We start from the raw sequence: 6,000 nt of genomic DNA on the forward strand, positions 1-6,000 counted from the left end.
GAGAGAGATCAGCCTAGGGACATCCTGTTTCATGTATCAGTGACTTAGGTTGAGGTCACCATCTAAGTCAGACATAATTTGTGGGTGAGATTGGAAGGAAGTTTTCAAGACCTGCAGAGAACTTGGAAAAATTCTGTGATTTTAACTGAAGGACTAGAATGGAGTGAAACTGAAAACACAAAACACAATGTAATTCACTTGAGTTCTAACAAGAGTTTTTTTGATAAAAAATAGGTTACTGGAAGCAGAAGTAATGCTGATCATAATGTGTATTTCATATGCATTGGATGAGATTGTATCAGTAGAAAAAGTATATTGTCACTTACAGTACTGGGTTTGATTCTGATCATTGCTGATGAAAGTTATTTACCAGTACAAGACGCAAAGAAGAGCTACTGAGATGATGAAAAGCTTATCTATTGAAAAAAGATTAACCATGAGTACAGAATGGCTTTCTTAAGGTATTAATGATGAAGCATTTAATTTAAGACATCTTGATAAATTTGTGGATTGGATTGCAAGACTGAAGTGATTCTAAGGTTAAAATTTCAAATTTTCAAGGGCTTTTGGGACATTTTTTCTGGCTTCTGCTAAACCCCGCGTAATGGTCCAACTTCCAAAATACCTGGAGATGTTACTTTTGAAAAAGGTATTGCAGAACGTAAGACATTGTGATGACCTGGTTTCTCCCAGCCCAGTGTTTCCCAGTGGGAAAACGTTTTCCACAAAGATTTATCTTTATTAGGCCTAATTTTGCTACAATGCATTGTAAGCATTTTTGTGAATAATTTTTTTGTGAGTGTGGGGTAAAATGAAGAGATGTTTACAGATTGCATAAATTCAATACCTAATATGTGTTTGCTTGTGACTGTGAATGAATATCCACAGTCTGCATACTTCTCAATTCAATCACCTTTTCAATTTGCAGTATGAAAAGCTTTTCAGAGATTGAGATGTATAGCATATTGTTAAGATACGGCAAGATACGGCACTGCTCAAGATAGAGTCCATCTCTTGGTGTGAATTCAGCTTTGTATGAATGAGCCCATACTGAAATGTCTGTAAGCTGTTGTAAAAAACCAGCAGTATTTCTTTCGTGCTGAAGTTCGTCAAGTGTATCTGCACAGTCTTGGGAAAAATACTTTATTCAGTGTCGATACTAAATCTGTGTTTGTAAAACAGTCAGGCAGGTACTCACAACTGCTGCACTTCAGCTCAACAGCTTTTGGTAATAGAAACCACACACATCTGGCCTTCATCCTACACTTAGTTGCCTGAGTAACTCCATCCATTTGACTGGTCTCAGTGTGGCAGTAAGAGTACTCATGTACATAAGTGTTTGCTGGGTTCAGAAAGCTTTGCTTGCTGTTGAGTAAAACACAAGAACAATGGCAATGGCATTAATGGATCCAGGTGTGGTACACTGATAGCTCACCGGAGTGGAGGTTCTAATCTCATAATCTTTACACTTAATTTTTTTTTCCCAGCCATTTTTCTGAAACTCTCTATTAAGATTTAGATTTAAAGTGGTTTCTTGAAATTTTGGCATCAAGTGGCAGAAATACTTTGCAAGGATAGTATGTTTTTTCAATATCTTGGTAGGTTCCTTCATCGTCATTCCAAAACAAAGGTCCTGTTGACTCGGTTTCACTGGGTTGTGAGGTTCAAAATAGAGAAACTTTGACAAAAAGTACAAAAGAGTGCAGGAGAGGCTTGTTTTGTTCATGTGACCTAACTGCTGAACTGAGTGGCTTTGTTTATACTAGACCTGTCAACCACTTGTTACATTTGAAGACTCGCTAAATAATTTCTTCTGGGATTTGGCACAAAGCAATTGTCACATGACTCCTTGGGTTTCCCAGGAGAATGCCAGAACACATGTGTTAATGTCTACTCATTGTGCATCCTGATTCATGAAGAAAATTTATGATGCAGTGAGAAATCTTCAGCATCTGTATCGTGATCACTTTGATAAGGATAGCTGCTTGATACTTTTTGTCACTAGGGGACCTCCCTCCACTCCATAAAATACTAAATCTGATCTTTTTGTTGAGTGCAGTTCAAATTGTTTATTTTCTGTGTGTTTTGATTTTGTTCTAATGTCATTTAGGATGCCATTTATTTCTAGTGTTTGACACCTGGTAACCTCAGACATATCTGAAATTATGAAACAGTTTTTTCTTTGTTTGCTAGAACTCCTCCCACAAGACTCCCATTCCCTTGTTAGACTTGCTAACAGAATCAGAGGCTCATCATATGTCATTACTAAAACATAAGATATTACAAATGCAGATATTGTTCATGAAGATGCAATGTAAATTACAAATTGAATGTACATGCAAAATATAAAATGATACAAAATTTAGGGGGACTGTTCATAGTCATCCTTTTTTCCAGCTATGCTCTGGCAGTGCCCAGTAAAAGGACTTTATATGGAAAGCACATGTCACACAAGAATTTCCACACAGAAGTGGAAGGAAGAAAGGAAAAAATTAACTGAGATGCTAAAATAAATGTCAAAAATATAACTACCTACATCTTTATTCCTATAAGTGTTTGGGGAGACGTGTACTTATTTCAATACTGTCAGCTTCTGGTTTTATTCTGTGTGGGAATATGTGCTTCATTCTTGTAAGTGTAAAAGAAATTATAGTTTTTAATGTAATTAATATTTCTCTCTGGCAAGATAAAACTGAAACCTAAATTTTATGTATTTGAAGTTTCACAGTAGCAGAATGTAAGAGAGGCTGGAAGTGGGAGGGGAAACTATACCAACACAATTCACTCATTCTTCAGATAATTTTCAGAGTGGATTACACCATTGATTCATTTGATTGTCCAGAACGAGAGATTTGCATATCCCTTTTTAATTCAGTTTTTACTAAGTTAATGTGCTCAACTTATTACTTAAAATTGTATTTTAAGATAGAGACAAAGTAAAAAATTTAGGAAGTATTGATGCAAATTCGTTATTTGCCTTATAAACATTCAAACATGGTACATCCATTTCTATGTGGCATTTCTTTAAATGGTACACTTGCCACCAAATGCAGGTTCGTCACCTGTGTTAAAACATTCACAAACAAGCCAATGATCACACTGGAATTAGCTGCAAGCATTCAGCTATCAAATGCAAATAAGCATTTCTTCAGTGATTCCCTTCCCCAGCAACTCAGATTTTGATTAGTGTCATCCAAATAGGCAGGGAGAGAAGAAAATTATTTGGTCCAATTCTACATGAAAAGAAAACTAATAAAGTTCAATGTATGAACATTGGTCTCTTGGCTGATTCTATCATATCTAATTTAGCATCCAGGTGTCAAATTTTCTGCATATGGGAGGAGAAATACAGAGCCATGGGGTTCTTTTACTTAAATGATGAAATTAGCACTTCCATGGGGACAAACTCAGGACTTTCAGTAAGTGTGTGGAATTCACTGCAGAAAAGATTATGCAATAGGAGTATTTATGTGGAGTAAAAATTATTTTTCCTATTCTGTTTATATTAATTATTCCTGCTATATTTCATATTTACCACTGTGTGACTGCATTCATTACTGTTCTATGCATGCAGCCAGCGTTGACATGTGTCATGAACAAGTCACCTAAACAATTTGAAAGCAACTAAATCCCACCCCTACAATGTGGCAACGGGAATGGCAGTAGGAGTTTTTTACTAGCATTGTGTTGTAACAATTGTGTGAGTTGGCTGGTGAATGACTTGCTTTACTCTCTTGAGGTGGAGCACACTCATACAAATGTGTGCTGATTTATGAGTTGCTGCAAGTGTGATTTCCTTGAACCCCTGTAACTGCAACAGGAATGGTCAGTTCATCGAGAAGGGACAAATACTCTTTGATGACAGGTGATTGCAGAGCATGTAAAAGAGAAGAGAGAAAAAGGAGGGGGAGATATGATTTGAGGATGCTGGAGAACTTATATCAAGGTTGGCTTAAATGGAAGCAAAGATGATTAGAACAAAAACATACTCCTATATATCAGTTCAGAGTTTCAAGATTTAATCTGTTGTGAAGACTTCAGCTCTAAAACTGGGCTCCCAAATCTTTTGGGACAGGTTCAAAGTCTAGAAAGACTAAATGTCTTCAATGATTGTCATTTTGTCCATTTCCTTTACAATACCAGGGTCTGGTATCTGTGGAGCACATGGTATAAAAAGAGTTATGTATATATTAAAAAGGTTTTTCTCTGTCACATTTGTACCTGTACCTGTATTTGCCGTTTCTGAGATTTGCTTGGGAATGGAAGTTGTAATTGATAGGGGCTGACATAACCCTATTTGAGCACTTGTGGAGAGTGCAGTGCTCTGCCTGTGCCATGACATTGGCATGCTCCAGAATTTCCTTTTTTTTAATTTTCATCAGATACAGGTTTCCACAACTTCTCATTTTTTTGTTTCAGGTTGGCATTCTTATTCAAAGCAGCCTAGCTCTTGCTGGAGTGATTAAAAGTCAGCAGACTAACCAAAGGTGATTTTTCTTTTTTTCTCTTTATTTTTCTGGACCATCTTATACAAAACAGGCAATTCATAAACTGCAAGGAGAAAATTGCATCACTGCTTGGTTTTGTTTTTGTTTTTTGTTGGGTTTTTTTTTGTTTGTTTGTTTGGGGGTTTTTTGTTTTGTTTTGATTTTGTTTTGTTTTGTTTTGTTGTTTTTTTTTTAATATAGCCTTATTTCACATTGGCCAAAACTATTTTTTCAGTTGTTCCTTCCACTGTAATTTTGATAATATTATTTCTCAACAAGACAGGTCATTATTCATTTTCTCTAATTACAGTTTGGTATGCGAAACTTGACTAATTTGCCAAAGTGACAATCCAGTGAACCAAGACTCATTTGGGGGAAAAGAGCGAGAATCAGTATTTTGCAGTGCAGATTCCATTTTGATTGCGTTTTGCTTTCTTTTAGAAGATTCTTGGATAGCAAAACCTGAGGTTACAAGCCCCATTAACCAAGGAGGGCATTGAAAGCAGGCTGTTGTGTCAAGCATCATCCCTCAACTTTGCATAGCTCTGGCTGTTAATACCCCACATAACTGCAGCCTGCTTTCTAAATAAAAGATTTATCTGTTCAACACGTGTGCTGCTTTTATGTTTTGGTATTTGGGGTTTGGTTGGTTGGTTTTGGTTTTAGTTTGGACTAATTTCTTTCAGACTGGAGTGCTATTTTGAAAACAAGATTTAAGTATACATCGATTTAATCTTGGAAGCTGCTCTGATAGATATACAATAGCAGCACTTCTGGCCACAGTATGATGCATTGTGAAAGAAACAAGATGTAAGCATGCCAGAGTTTTACAAAGCCCCCTTTTTTAAAAAATGGGAGTGTACATATGTGTTGAAGTATATCCAGTGTCAAACTACAAAGGAATGGCCGTCCCTTTGCAGACTAATTAGACTTCCTACTCTTGCCGTTTTGGAGTCAACAGTTATTTTGTACTGCTTCCCTGGCAAAACTAGGAGGAGTGCAGAGAAGAGAATCAAACAGAGCTTTGACTTTCCTGCCTTCATAAAGGATCTTAACTTCTAAAGGAAGAGCTGTGCATTTTTATGTGATGACTTTACAGATTATCACTAACATGGAACTAGCACCAAAGGGGAAAAGAAAATATCTCCCCTTTACTATTTACTATTTAACTATTACAAATGTAATAGTTAAAGCTTTTATTTTATTTTACTGGTAAATTCTCATTCAAGTACTGACCCTTCATATATTAAGCATGTTTTCTATTTTATGTAGCAAAAAGCTTAATGAAACTGGTAAATTTCAAGAAAAATTTCTGTTGAGGGGAACCAAATTCATAACAGGTTCAACAATCAACTGCTTCTTGCTTTACCTGATACAATTTCTTAATAATAAAATTTATTAATGGTGAAGTTCTAGTATATTTTACTGTATTCCCTTAGGAAAATGGCATTGGTGTACAAAAGGTTATGTTAGTCTCCAGAAAAGAGAGATCACCCAGCAGGAAGAAATATTT

This window comes from Hirundo rustica, chromosome 3 (assembly GCF_015227805.2).
Source record: "Hirundo rustica isolate bHirRus1 chromosome 3, bHirRus1.pri.v3, whole genome shotgun sequence".
Lineage (NCBI taxonomy): Eukaryota > Metazoa > Chordata > Aves > Passeriformes > Hirundinidae > Hirundo > Hirundo rustica.